The following is a 14,821-nucleotide window of genomic DNA, read 5'->3' on the forward strand; positions in this document are numbered from 1 at the left end:
TGGGCAGCAGCAGGAGCTAAATGGCTCCCAGCTACTTCGAACCCTGCAGAAATAGTTCTTGTCCACGTCTAGCCCTGTTCCATATATATAAATCTGCACAGAAACTGCTTAACACACGTATTCGCCATTTTTCCACTGGCCTTTCATAACTTGTACACCAGATCTATGCATTTTAGTTGTTAACATATGCAGGCAGGTTTACCCAGGCGTAGGAAAGGGGGCAAACATAATTTTGAAACCCCCCCCTCCCGCCAAAAAAACAGCTTTTACCGCACTGGGCGAAGGAAGGTGTTCAAAATATTAGGAATTAATTCAATTTCCGAGTGCAGCGCATTGAAGTCTCGAAATCGGAAGCATTATAAAGATAACCGATACAACGATCCCATTTTGCAAACTCTGAGCCCCACTCTCCTTAGCAACACTGCAAGCCCTACCTTCATCAGTTCGGCCCGCTCACTAGAACAAAAAACACCCTGTGGGTGAGGTCCGGGGATTGGGGTCGGAGTAGGAAGCTGCTCCTACCTGCTAGCGTGGATTCGGACGCCGGTGGGTGACACTCTCTTTTATCTGCCGACGAGCTGTAGAGAAATAATCTGCAGCTTGGAAGAGAGGGAACTCGATTGAATTGCGCGCCAAAATTCGCGTGAGTTGGAGGTGGCAGCCACGATGACTCATTCAGAGACGGGATTGGTTGTTTGGGGCACACCCTTCTCTCTTCCCCCCGGTACTGCTGACGGCCAAGCAAACGTGTTGCCCGCATACTGCAGTAGTCATTGCTAACGTTTAAAGCATTCTCCAGACAAGCTAATGAAACGATGTTTTCGTCGTCGGCCGACGAGTGATCAGTATCGGCCAACAAATAGAACTAGATCGCCGACCCTATGTTGGCAAGTGTGCATTATAGTCTGTCTGCCTGACAGCTCAATGAGCTCATGTGACGGTCACCCCCCTAAAGAGGATGACATCAGAGTGCTGCGCCCCGAGCCCCCTCACCCCCGCCCACAAAGTCCTTATTCCACGGAGCAACCAGATCACTCGACGGAAATTGTATAATAACACAAATGAAGACAGTTGTATCTGTAGATACTGGGCACCCAGGCGAGAATGGACTTGGAGAGGTGGGGGGGGTGTATGCTGCTGATCGCTTCAGTGTAAACAGGTCTCTGCTGCCAAATGTTCATTTTAATTGCAATGCAGTGGAGAAACTTTGCTGAAAATGTTGGGGGGGGGGGGGACATGACCTCTGAAGAAAAGGTGCCGCATTCAAATGAATGGGGACAAAATAGTGTGCCATGAAAGTTGGGGGGGACAAACACCCCTGCCCCCCCTAAAATTAGTATTTGTAACACGCTTAATACTCAGAGGTTTCAAAGTGCGGACCCAAGGATCGAACCTGTGTTGCTCCAGAGCTATCCTCATTTACATGGCAGAGTACAAAAGGCAGCAAGCGTACAAGCTATACCAGCCTACATTAAGGAGAATTACGTCACCCAAGCCCTGCCCACGCCTCTACATCCACTTTTTTAAAAACACGACTACCAAGAAGTGCTCTAGATTTCTAGTTTTAAGACACAAGCAGGCCTGATCATTGGGCCGGATCCGAGATCCGGCACCAGATGTGTAGCTGGATCTCAGGATCCAGCCAGAGTCAGCCGCCCTAAACCCCTGCTCTGCGCTGGGGAGAAGAAGAAAAAAAGCGCACGCTAGCCAATTGTAACTTCCTCTGGTGACCCCATGCAAGAGGTCACAAGAGGAAGTTAAAGTTCTCAGCCACACCCGCTTTATTTATTTATTTATTTATGCAACGTTTGTCGAATACATGGATCCGGATTATTTATCAATAAGTATACAGGTATCCAACTATCATTGTATATATAAATACCCCTATTAACATCACATACGAAGTAGCCACTCAACTGCTGTCAGAGGGGAGCTGTGCTGGGTGTTGTTCAAGTAAAGGAAAACGTTGCTTATGGCGAACAGAAATCACCGTGTTTGAATAGTACCCAAGGGGATTTTTTTTTTAAATAAAATGGAATGCAATTGTGCCTTTTTAAAGAATATTTACTCAGCAACAGTGGTCAAAACTATTAACCGCCTAGTGTAGTAACTCATCACCAGTGCCATGGAAATGGTTTAAAGTGGAATTGATATAGTTTGCAAAAGAAGCAGCATGAAAGAAATTGCGCTGTTTTAAACTATTATTTTGGACATTTCCTTTGATTGGAGGTCAACTGCGAGCTCCGCCTCTCTTAACCCCACCCCCCAAACCCCACTACAGCCCTTGTGGGATCCCCTACCATTTTTTTTCCATTTCCAGCACTGGACAGAAGAGGGGACTGGATCTGGTAAGGTATGTGTACTCACAATAGCAGTTCACGCCACTAGCCAGTCCAACAGCCCAGAGCTTTACAACCCATTGCACCTTTGGGAAAATGTACATTCCGAGGTCAAATAACCCTGGCGAAGTTGATGGCAAGGGGAATGTGGCTCGTAGCTATAGTACGGACGCCCTTTTCAGAAAATAAAACACACGTGTTAAGCAATTCATCTCACCTGTGTGTGATGAGCAGTAGTCATTTTGGCATTGCTACCTGGCCAAATGCAAAATGACATGCAGCCAATAATTGCAGCGTCGTCAAAAATCTATTCCTTTTACCTGACGGACACTTCAGTTATAACAAATACATCCGCCCTTTAATGTACAGAAATAAGTCAGTTCCTTCGAATTGAAAACCATTTGCAAACAGGGCTCCAAAGGATGTGTTTCCGTGTGTTTCTTGGGGACGAAAGCATGCAAGTATTCATTCAATTCCGAGCCTCCGCCCAGGCGTCCATGCGATTAACTACAGAAAGAACTATGCACCCAATCACATGGCGGCATGGGTGGAATTTCGGGGATTGAAAAAAAAATGGAGACTCCATGCTCTACCCTGGAGACCCATAGAAGAGCATAAAAAACCCCGAGTCTCTGGGATAAACCCGGAGACTCGGCAGGTATGGTACAAGCGTGTAGGCCGCCTTTTGCCCTCCCCTTTTGCTTTAAGGCTGTTAAGGAGGCATGAGCCAGCGAAATGCTACTCATTTTAACCACCTCACAAGGATTAACGATAGCAAGCCTTGGCACCACCCTAAGGAGTGAGTTGCCTAGAGAATGGGGAGGTCATTCAGGCACTGATCGGTGTGATGGCGCCATTCTTGTGTGGCACCGCTCAGTGCCGGAAGAACAGAACTGAGCGGCTCGAGCTGCCTATAAAGAGAGGGAGCAAGTGGTACTCTCGCTCGCCCCCACCATTGGCTGATTTTGTCATTATGGGTTGCCTCATGGCAGACAGCGGGGCTCCTTTGTCCTAGTGAGGGGCTGGACGTTGGGCGTTCCAAGGTCCAGAAGAGGCATAATCATGGCCGGGGGTAGCAGTGGCCCCTTTGTTGCCCACTAGCTCCCTTTCATGCCCCTCCCAGTATCCTTTATCCCCTTTTGTGGCCCAAACTCCAAAGCTGTCTCAGACCCGTTTTGCCCCTTTCCTTGACCCCCCCAGTCCCATCTAGCCCCTGTTGTTGCCCTTTAACCCTATTAGCTGGCCCAGACACGTTTTGACCTTTTTCTTGACCCCATTCCAATTTAGCCCCTTTTGTTACCCTTTTAGCTGCCCCTGGACCCGTTTGACCCTTTTTTTACCCCAGTCTCACTTAGCTTATTTTGTTGTCCTGTACCCTGTTTAGCTACCCCATTACCATTTTGCCCCCTTTCTTGACCCCCGTCCCATTAGCCTGTTTTGTTGCCCCTTTAAGCTGCCCCAGACCTGTTTTGCCCCTTTTCTTGACCCCACAATCTCATTTAGCCCTTTGACCCTTTTAGCTGCCCCAGACCAGTTTTGCACTTTTTTGTGAACCCCTAGTCCCATTTAGCCCCTTTTCTTGATTCCCAGCCCCATTTAGCCCATTTAATTGCCCCTTCATCCCTTTAGCTGCCCCATACCTGTTTTTACCCTTTTCTTGACGCCCAGTCCCATGAAACCCCTGTTGCCCCTCAATACCTTTAACTGCCCAGACCTGTGTTGCCCCTTTTTGACCCCCCAGTCCCATTTAGCACCTTGTGTTGCCCTTTTAGCTGCCCCAGACCCATGTTGCCCCTTTTCTTGAGCACCAGTCCCATTTATCCCCTTTGTTTCCACTTAACGCTTTTAGCTGCCCCCAGGCCCATGTTGCCCCTTTTCTTGACCCCAGTCCTACTTAGCCCCTTTTCTTGCCCCTTAACTCTTTTAGATGACCCAGAGAACTGTTTTTCCCATTTTCTCAACCCTCCCCCAGTCCCATGTAGACCCTCTTCTATGGCCCTCAACGCCTTTAACTGCTACCTAGCCCGTGTTTCCCCTTTTGTCGACCCTCAGTACCATTTAGCCCGTTTTGCCACTTAACCCTTTTAACTTCCCCAGACCCATTTAGCCTCGGTTCTTGCCCCCTTTTCTTGCCTTGGTTTCTTTTAGCTCCTTTAGCCCCTTGTGTTGCTCCCAGCCCCTTAAGCCCTTTTGATACCCCAGTATTGTTTAGTCCCTTTTCGTGCCCCTCAAACAATTTTCTCGCCCGTTTAGGCCTTTTTTTGTTACCACCAACCCATTAGCCCCCTTTCTTGCCCCCAACCCCATGACACAGGCCACTTCCCCGTTGTGTGTGGCCATTTCCCTGTCTCTGCTCGTATTTGGCCCCAAGGCCAGCCCAGTCCCCAGGCTCGGCCCTGGTTCAGCTCTTCCTATGAATTCCATGGCTCTCTCAGGTCTACTGCCAGAATTGCTGTTTCATTTGGGACATTCGGCCAGTGGTCCCAATCTAAGTTTGTGTGTTGTTTTTCAAAAAATGTATTGTTTTGTATTTATTTTTTATGGAGGGCTCAGGCCCTAGTTATCTGTATGTTGCTGTGGGCTGCCGAGGAACGGGGCGACGGGGCTGATGGAGCGCAGACTGGAGAACGGGACCAGTGTAGTATGCGTGAGTGCTCTGCTTCACATTGCCTGGGCATTAAACCTGTCTGGGGTTGAGATCATATACAATGTATGCGGACGCCAGGTGCACGGTTAGACCTGCAGAGGGAGCAGCATTAGGCAGCATAGAACCAGGGCTTTAAGTGGGCCGGGGCTAACAAGGGCCCAGTCCCGCAGTCTTCATAAGATGGCAGTGATCCGGCGACCTGCCAGGCCCTACATACGCGCCTTGCTTGCCCCAGCCAGCATTCGAGCGCACACAGGCTTCGTGGTGTAGTTGTGAAGCGTGTTCATCTGTTTGGTGGGGAGGGGCTGAAAGAGAGACAATTCATCTCCATTTCGGTTCTTCCCCACTCAGCAGATGCCGATGATCGATCGCACCATCATGTGCAAAATCGGCCTACTGGGGGAGGGGTTGCCTTCTGGCGTAGGGGGGAGTCTGAGCTGCCCTGCTGCCCTGTAATTACAAAACAAAGGGAGCGCACAAAAACAAGGACTGCTGTGCACTCCTGGACCCTCACCCACCTTGATTAACGAGGACAAAGGCTGTTGCCCCTCCCCAGCTCTGTAATGAATGAACTAACAACACGGAAAAGGAAAGCACTCTATGAATGTTGCTTGGGCAGTTTACACAGGCTGTCACCCCCCAGAGCCAGCCTCCAGCCGCAGGTGTAACGTGTTCTCCTGCAACCGGAAGCAGTATTTCCAGCTCCACAGCAAAAAAACAGCCCCACTAATTTCACAAGGAACATATGTTACACAACTTGAATGTGTTATGAGGACAGCAAGCTGCAGGTTCATTTTAGTGCTCTTGGTTGGAAGGTAAAGGTGCTGATGGCGTGTTTTTAATAGGTCATTTTTAAAAAAAATGTAATTTTTTTAATAACGTGCTTAATACCAATGTGTGGTTTCTAAGCGCGGGATCGGGATTCGACCTTTGTTGCGCTGCGTTTTGTTAACATGTCCTTTACGCTGTTATTTTGTTGAATCATTTGACCATTTGCAGGATCCCCATGCCTGTATCAGCTGCCCACGGGGGGGGGGGGGGTGGTCATCACCCGCCCAGCCTTCAGCATGATCCTCCCATGCAGAAACATGTTAAGCAGAGTTTCATGTAGTGTTTGTGGCCATGAAAATGCATTGGTCACAGGATCTCACATCCAAACTTGTAAAAGGTGTGATTTTCATGGCACCCACACATTGCCAGGCTATGCACATTTTGTTTGCAGCATTTGGACATTGCATAAACGGACTGTTCCTTAAGCCGCGCCCATTGTCCCGTAAGCCACGCCACTTTTATGAACCCCGCCCCCTCCATTTCTCACCTCACTTAAAGCCGTACATAGAACCATGAACCTCAGTCCAGTCATGTAGCTGCACCCTTTGCATTTGGGGATCCCTTTAAAAGGCCCCCTTTAAGTAACTGTACTCAGCATTAGGTTAGCTTTTACGCTTATTGAATAATGTGGGGTATGTATAGTATTCAGATGTGGTTATTGTTTCTGTTGACGGTCTTCTTTGATCGGTTATGGTACGTGCATGATGGAAGGTAAAGAAAAATAATTAGGTTGTATTATCAGTGTAAATCTGGTTTATAGAATATATAGAGTTTGGGGTACTTGTGTGTAGTGAGGGCAGTGGTCGAAGTGGGCAGGAGTGGTTGACAGCAGTGCTCCTCTACTTAATTTTTTTTTTTTTTTACTGTTCCTATACTTTCATTTGAAAACAAACCGCTCCGGAATGGTCTAGTTTTAAAATAAAAGTGTAGGAAGAAGTTGAAGTTTGCATTTCTGTCACTGTACTGAACATTCCCTTAAATCACAGGTGTGTTTGTTTGGGGGTTTGGGTTGCACGTGGGAGCGAGGTCAGGCCAGCAAGGAACCTTTGACCACTGAGTGAGGGGGTCCAAGCATTGCTGTAATTTGACCGTGCATCACCTCTAATGTGATCGTCCTGTGGTCAGATATTTCCCAGCATGCAGTTGCCATAATCTTAGGCCTATTCATTTGTGAAGCTTCCGTCAGGCGTTGCTAGCGTGAACAGTCAGGCGTTGCTAGCATGAAACAGTAACATGGGTCACGACTAGCGCTTGAATAAGGCGCTTTGCACTAGAGGTGTGACTTTGGTTAGCAGCCTGTGTATTGAGGTTTGTATGGGATAGCGAGTTATTTTGGTGGCCATTTGATAGTAAATGTGATTTGTGTGTGCCACAAACAATATGGTGTTGTCAGCCCATACTGATGGCGTGGTCGTCTAGGGTTGATGACACAGTGTGTTGTTTTTGGAGTGGTGGGGTCACGGTAGATGGCGGCCGACGTTTTCCTTTGGCATGGTTTAAGGGTCAGTTTGGTTATGGATATTCGCAGCAGGATAGTTTAATCGATCAGGCACCTTCTCACGGATGCTCAATGCTGTATCCCTTATTCAGGGCGAGTGATGGATGCATTGGTCGCAATTCAATTGGGTATCGCAACCAATGTGGCTTGTGGCATCCGGGAACTATGCAACTTTGTTCAGTCTATGCTAATTGTGTTGTAGGCGAAAGGACTGTGAGGTCCTGGGAGGATGGGCTCAGAAGGGAGGCAGTAGCAACAGCAGAAGAAACGACATACAGTGTTCTTGGAAAGATGTGGCCACATTTATTTTCACACATCGTAAGCCATACATCACACACCAAAATTCTAAATCTGACCCAGAACGCCAAACGTTATCAAAACAGATACTAAATGAGTTTTCATTAGGCAATTACATTTCATAAAGCTGCACATACTAACAGTGATTCCCCATGCAACAGGTGATTGTGGGATGTATTGACCCACTTTTGCTATGCTATGCTGCAACACTCTGTTATGGTGGTGCCAGAAACAGCAAAATGGCCACAAAACCCTTGTGCGCGCCAAAACCCCTGAAAATCGCGCTTTTCAACACACAAAAAGATGGCTGCCCAATCTGCCACACATGTTGTCAGTGGTGGAACATGCTTTGCTAAATGAAACTCCAAATATTGCTTTAAATCACCTTTTCTTTGCTGCTGAAACTTCAGAATGCCGGTACAAAACACCTTCCAAATATTCAAAATTCTCACTGGGTGCAACAATTCACTTAGTTTAAGGAATCACTGTGAATTTACAAGGCCCTGAAAGGCTAAGAGCATAAAGAGATCTCCACAGCAAAAGTGGCCTGCCTGTGGATCTGTAAAAAAAATCTCTGTGCAGCAGAGGGCTACCTGTGATGACAGATGTCAGGGGCCTGCCTGATTAAACGTTAACATGTTATAAACTGAAAGTCAAATGTTTGCAATATAAGAGGCCTGTTACTGATAGTAACACATATTGTAGTTGTTTTTGATCCCATAGGTTTAAAATCTTGAATGAGAATTCTATCAGTTATCTGATGCCACACGTTTTTTTGTGCTAAAGAAAAGCCAAAAGAATGTAACAATTAAATTAAACCTGGCTGTGCTGCCAAGAACGGGAAAGCAGGTTTTTGTCCTCCTGGAACGAGGGCCTTCCTCTCAGCTGAAACTCGCGGGGAGGTGGCAATTGCTGGTTATCCCAGGACTAAACAATGGACATCATCCGACCCAGGGAACTGGAAGTGAGAAGAGGGTCGTACATGGCCTCCAGAAGGAAGAAGCCAGGAGGAGCATGCTCCTGGACTGGAGGGAGACAAAAAGAGGCGGACCCAAGCAACCATCTGTTGCTGGACATGAACAAAGAACACTTTCTAAAATACTTATAACTTGCTAGTCAAAATGGTGAAAAATACAAAAATGACAGAGCTCATTTAATTTTCGGCTGCACGGGTGAAGAGGTGCCAGAACTGTGTGACATGTTCTAGACAGCAATGGCAAGATATGTGATTTTATGCAAAATGTATTACTGTAGAATTGTGAACATGTACACGCATATCCCTATGTTAAACACGCACATTTGTGGAAATTTGCTTGAAAATTGGACATTGTGTTCATAGCGAAAAGGGCAAAATTCTGTAGAAAGCTGAGACGAGATCCCACAGCTATGGGGTTTTGAGGAATATCTGCTATGTAAAGTATGCAATCAGTGTATGTGATCTTTATAGAGGTTGCACATGTGTAAATATGTATTTTGCCAAAATTAGACTTTGTGTTCCAGTGGCTAGGGGTGGATTCTCAGCATCCTAAAATGACACCATAAAGATGACACTCTGTTTCCCTCCTCCTATCAAGGCAGAGAGTAGACTCTGACCCAATCACCTTTCACAGGGGCAAGCTTAGCTAAGCCGGCCCATGCACCCCTTTGTGATGTAATTTTTAAGGCATAAATAGAGACAGCTGAGGGCAGATAGATATACACAGATCCACTCGCTCTCCTGATGCTGGCGGAGCGCCCTGCTGCTGAAATCTACATCTTCCTTGTTCCAGACTCCAGAAACTTGGCAAAGCAAAGGCCTATAGCATAGCTGAACCATCCTTAGCTGGGCCTCAAATTCTAGAACAGAACCCCAAAAGCCTAGGCGAAGCATCATAATACAGCCGGGCTGTGCTGTTACTGCTTGCCTGCTGAATTGAAATATCCTCAGAACCAAGAAGGGCAGATCCCGTGCTGTGCTGTGCCGTGAGGTGACCAGAGTGCCTTGCTGACCCTGTCCAGTTTGATGTGCCCAGCTGTCAGTCCCTGACAGATCCGATTCAATGGTCCAGAATCCTGATGGTCCAAAATCCTGACGGTCCAGAATCCTGATGGTTCAAAATCTTAAATCCAGTTTGTTTTGTGAGTATTCACAGGAAGCTAGAAACTGTTGATTCCCGTGCATTATCTTGTCCCCTCCTAACCTCTGAACTATCCTTACTTCCATAATCAGTCATATTGTTAAAATCTGTAGTGAAATCTTATTCTGTCTATCTGTAAAAGCATTCTTTTCCTAGTCATTTTGTCAACTTTGATCTATTAATTTCATTCGAGTGACCAGCCTAGCGCTCCAAGGTGGACAGCGAGGAACCAGGACTGAGTCGCAAATCACTCCTGACTCTTACCTGTGCCGTCCTGGTAGCTTAGCTGGGATGCTCTAGTCCATAGTCAATATTTTCTGGTTTTAAAACTGAGGCCTCTTTCCATGCTCGCGCCTATCTCGCAAAAACGACCTTTACTAAAACCGCTATAATTCCCTCAATTTTTGTGATAGAAATGAAATTTCAACTTCTACTTGTAGCTAACATCCATATCTATCCATAGAATCCAAAACAGTGTGGTTCTCCCATTATCGCAACTATCGCACACGGAAATGTTTGGCGCGATTTAAAAATCCTGAGAAATTTTACACGTGTAAAATAGAGTTAAACTGCTTCCGACTTAAGATTGCAAATGTTTTCTTCTGACTAAATCATTGTTTATGCTTGTGTGCAACTGTTCAAAGCGGCTCCCATAGGAATTTACAACAATTTAAGCATTTTTCCACACATTTGGAGTTCTTGCTCAACCACTTTAAAAGTAATTCTGACAGTTGAAAAGCCCACTTCGTTTTTTTCTCTTTCTGTGTAAGGGGGCAAGGGGGCAGTGAGACACTGTGATCTGTACTATTCCTGAATACCTGCTCTCTCCTCCTATCTCTTTGCATTGCCTAATGGGAGTTGAGGGGCGTTGCAGGGGGAATTGCTAACCATTGATCTGAAACCAACACAAAAGTATTATTTTCTGTGCTGCATTTGTTTTGCTCCTTACTTATTCCCAGTGTATAAAGATATTATTCAGTGTTCTGTCACCCCATTGGTGATTGTTGTTTATCTATTAAAATATATATTGTGATTCTGATCTTAAATAAATAAATAATACCTATTAGAAACCAGCCTGATTCCTGGTCCAGCGTGACCCGGGGTATTCTTAAATAAGGGGTGTGATACGAGTGGTACATCTTTCAAATAATTGAATCCATATATCAAATATTTTTTCCATTGTGCTGTACACTAAGCCGGGAGCAGAGTTTATCGCCTGATTGAAATCCTTAACATGGTCAAGGTGGTACCGCGTACTCCGCCCCCATGGACGCCAAATAGCGGTGAGGTGCCCCTGTGCTAAGGCGGGCCTCCCTGCCATACCCTTATTGGGGGGGGGGCGATCCCAGGGGACACCCTTTTCTTGACTGGCACAGTCTGCCTCCTGTCTCTGCCTCCCGCCCCACCCTGTTGGACCCCAACCGGCTCGATAGCACCCATTGAGAGGCAGACCATGACCTCACCACTGCACCCTACCGACCTCCCCCGGAAGAGGCAATTCAATGTCAACATGGTCCTGCCCCACCTGACTTTAATGTAGGGAGGGCGGGATTGGAAGTTGGAGAAAATGAAGCTCCTTCGGTAGGCAGGCGTGGTGGCAGGTCAGAGAGTAGAGTTTTGGCACCACTGGCCGCCCGCTGCACCCACCCACCAGCAACTCCCTCACTTCTTTCTGACCCAAAGAAACCAGGTGGTTGCCACCAACATGGAGGATGACTAAATCCGATTCAGGTAACTGCGGGTTTGCGCTATGTCTGGTCACGATGTCGCAGACCTCCCTAATCCGCATTCCTCCCTTTCTGATCCAATGCACCACTACTCCTGGGCACCCCAGCACTTTTGATATTCCCTCACCCATCCACCTGATGAAAGAGTGACCAACCATCCAGACAGCACGAACCAGTGGCATCCTCAAAACAATCAATGGAAGAAAGAGCAACATGTTAGGCATAGGACACGCGTGGGACACAAGAAACAACGCTATTCTGCCCGATTCCCCCCTAATGTAGCCCTGAAGGCGCCTGACCTCCATCTCCCGATCTTCATTATCTGGTCTGCCTCAAAACCCAACCCGGCTGCCGTGGTCGCTGCCCGATTCGGAAGGAATGCAGGGAAAACCCCAAGCCACCAAGGCTGGCCTCTAGTAGGGCTTTCTGAAAGACCATCCTGAAGTAGAACCTTGAGGCCCCTCACCCGTCCAGATGCCTGAACAGAGGACCTGCCTTCCCCCCTCAGTAGAACATACTCCCTCAGGGCCATTACCGGGCAAATCAAGCTGTCTTCATGCCCTGCTAGGGCCACTCTTGTCCCTTTGCCCTCCTGGTCAGTCTTAGAGCGACATAGCATATGTGGACCATGGATCCCCCTAGAAAAGAAACATCTCAGAACACCAAACCCCCTGTTGTGTCCACTCTGGAGGCTCCCACTATTTCCCCAAGCCTGAATGCACCAAAAGACTGTAACAAACATGGCCCAGAAACCGCAATGCCTCGTAGGCCTCTCTGCACATCCTCCCCAATGCAACAACTAACATTCTTAACTTGAGGTGGTCGAGGGGCCTCCTTGTATCCCCCTGTACAAAAAACTGTTTACGCCACCCTGCCAGTGCCCTCTTTGCAGCAAAGTCACCAGATGGGCTGACTGCCCCATGAAGGCCTGCCCCAAACCTAACTGCAGCCACCTTCCCGCTAGATGTCCCAACCCGGAGAGGATATGATCAAGTTGATGTTGGAGAAAATGAAGCTCCTTCGGTAGGTAGGTGTGGTGGTGGATCGGTGAGTGGCAGCGCAAGGCAGCAGAGACTGGATGAGCCGATGCTCTTGCTGTCCTCTGACCCTTTGATCCTAGAGTTTTGGCAACACTAGCCGCCCGCCCTTGCCCCCCTATGGCCAGCCCCTGCATTGTTACACTAGAGGGGGCATTTGACTGCCTTAACCAGTCCTGGGCGGCTGCTCTCTGCAGCCACCAGTTTCTGCCGCCATTTTGGCACCTCCCGCTGCGCCCAACCCAACGCCCTCCACTGTGGGAGGTGCCTTGCAGGCCTGTATATTGGCACGGGCGAAGCAGGCAGCTGCCCGGGGCGCAATAGCCCTGGGGGGCACAATTGGCCCGGTCCCTGGCGGGCAACATTTCCCAGTCTGTGAGGTGCGATTGCCATGGGGATTGTAGCCGCAGCACAATAGACATAGCAGGCGCTGCCTCTGCCTCTTCTGATTTGCAGTCACGTAGTACTTGCTAAGCAAGTACTGCCTGACATTATGGAAGTCAGAGGCTCTGCCCTAAACAAGACAGTGTTTACTAGCGAGTGAGGCCAAGATCTAAAGTCTGGGAGTTATTTGCAGTTAGAGCTCGGGCCTGACCTCGATCCCGCTGGACTCCTCAGATTCCCCCATTCACATTCTCTGCCTGGCGCCAGCGCCAGCACCCCCGGCTGCACTGTGTTTATGTCATTGAGACTGGGACAGTATTTCAGTGTGGAGCCAAGCCACAGGGATCCATTCTATAAAACCTGCCTAAAATAGCCTGCTCCCCGCGATCACCACCACCCTGACCCATTCGAGGCAGAGCAAGCATGAGCAATCGGCTAAAGCCACAGCAGCCAGGCGTTAGGCTCGAAAGGGTTTTTTTAAAGCTGGTATTGGGCACTTTACATGCTCCCGCAACTGGCCCTGGCGTTAAAACAAGTAAATTACTAGGCAGTCTGGGAATGTCCCTCTTACCACTTTCCTGAAATCAAATATACACCCAGGGATTCTGAAAGGGTCGTTTAAAAACGTCCTTTTAATTACTGAGACGACCTGCAGCGATTTCTTTTGATAATGCTTCTAAATGGTCTTAGTTTTTTTTTTACAAGATTGCACAAAGTACAGTAAGCTGTAAAATTCCTTTGATGGCGAGTTTCAAAGTTCGAAGCACTCAAGAACTCTCCACCTTGAAAAATGACATTTTGGAAAGATTTCAGAAAGTCTCATTGATTTGAAATGGATACTTGTCCTCAATATGCCCAGCAGAGATCCAGGCAGTAGGAAGCGAAAAGGGATTAAGTGACGCAAGCCACTTCTGAAAAACAGATTCCTGGTCACAAGGGAGCTCTCCAAGTGACTCCGCGCATGCAAACCTCGCCCCTAACACCACGCCGAAATAAAGCTCTTCACGTCATTCTGCAAACCCCTCGACTCTTCAATGGATCCTGAAAAGGGGGTCGATTGTATTTGCACGTGTGCCCAGAAGGATATTTGCACAATGGCTGTTTCTGTGTGGACTGTATTTCGGTGTTTAATTGTGGCCGTGTATACGGATGTTTGCATTTCGTCTTTATTCCGCGTGCGTGTTTAGAATGTTGTTGCCAATTTCCCTGCATGGCTTAAAAAATCCCATTGTGTTGCTTAGTATTTTTTGTACACGTGCTTTATACTATTGTTGAATTTGATATAAGGTGACCACACATCCCGGTTTTGCCGGGACTGTCCCGGTTTTTGATGCTCTGTCTCCCTTTCTCAAGATTATGCTCCCATTGAAAACTGCAGTGGTCCCGGTCAAGGAGAGTGCCCTTAACATAGACTAAAAATTGACACGAAACTTTAAAAGTAGTATATTCTGTTTGTGTACTCTGCTTTGTCCGAGGAGTTAGGGCAAAAGTTCTTGAATCATGATGTAAAAAAACGATTTCATTTGTTTAGCAATGATTTATTGACCTTGGGTAGGAGTTACTTAACAGTGTAGTTTGGGAGTGGCGCGGCGCGTGGTGGTGGAGGAGCAGTCAGGGGGCGAGGGGTCATTCCTAGTGTTTCGCCCTGGGCACCAAATGGACTAGAACTGCCGTGGCGACTGGCCTTCATTAGCATTCAGCAGCAGATTTCTGCAGTGGTATGTTTAGCAGCGCTGTTCTTGACATGGGCAGTGGGGCGATTTCATTGGCCAGGGGCGTCCCCACAATCGTTGTCTAGGCCTTTGCTCCCCCTTATCTGGAATGGATGGTGCACTTTTATTTATGATCTGGGAGGTTGCCTTATAGCTCAGCAGGTTGTGCAGCTAAGGGTTGATTTCTAGAGCACAATTTGGCAGTGGAAAGGAATTGCTTGACTCTATTGAG

General features: G+C 47.7%; 1 protein-coding gene across 2 annotated transcripts in view; it reads right to left on the reverse strand.

Annotated features, from left to right (window-relative positions):
• Positions 1 to 630, reverse strand: part of SLC29A2 (solute carrier family 29 member 2) — a 119,596-nt gene extending 118,966 nt beyond the window's left edge. Inside the window, exon 1 of one of the 2 annotated variants that reach the window (XM_069644912.1) lies at positions 523 to 630. The gene's annotated coding sequence lies outside the window, so the exon portion shown is untranslated. The remainder of the gene's footprint in view (positions 1 to 522) is intronic. The other variant, XM_069644915.1, reaches the window with a different exon arrangement.
• Between the last annotated feature and the right edge of the window lie 14,191 nt (positions 631 to 14,821).

The sequence above is a fragment of the Ambystoma mexicanum genome, chromosome 2p, assembly GCF_040938575.1.
Source record: "Ambystoma mexicanum isolate Mex_15411 chromosome 2p, UKY_AmexF1_1, whole genome shotgun sequence".
NCBI lineage: Eukaryota > Metazoa > Chordata > Amphibia > Caudata > Ambystomatidae > Ambystoma > Ambystoma mexicanum.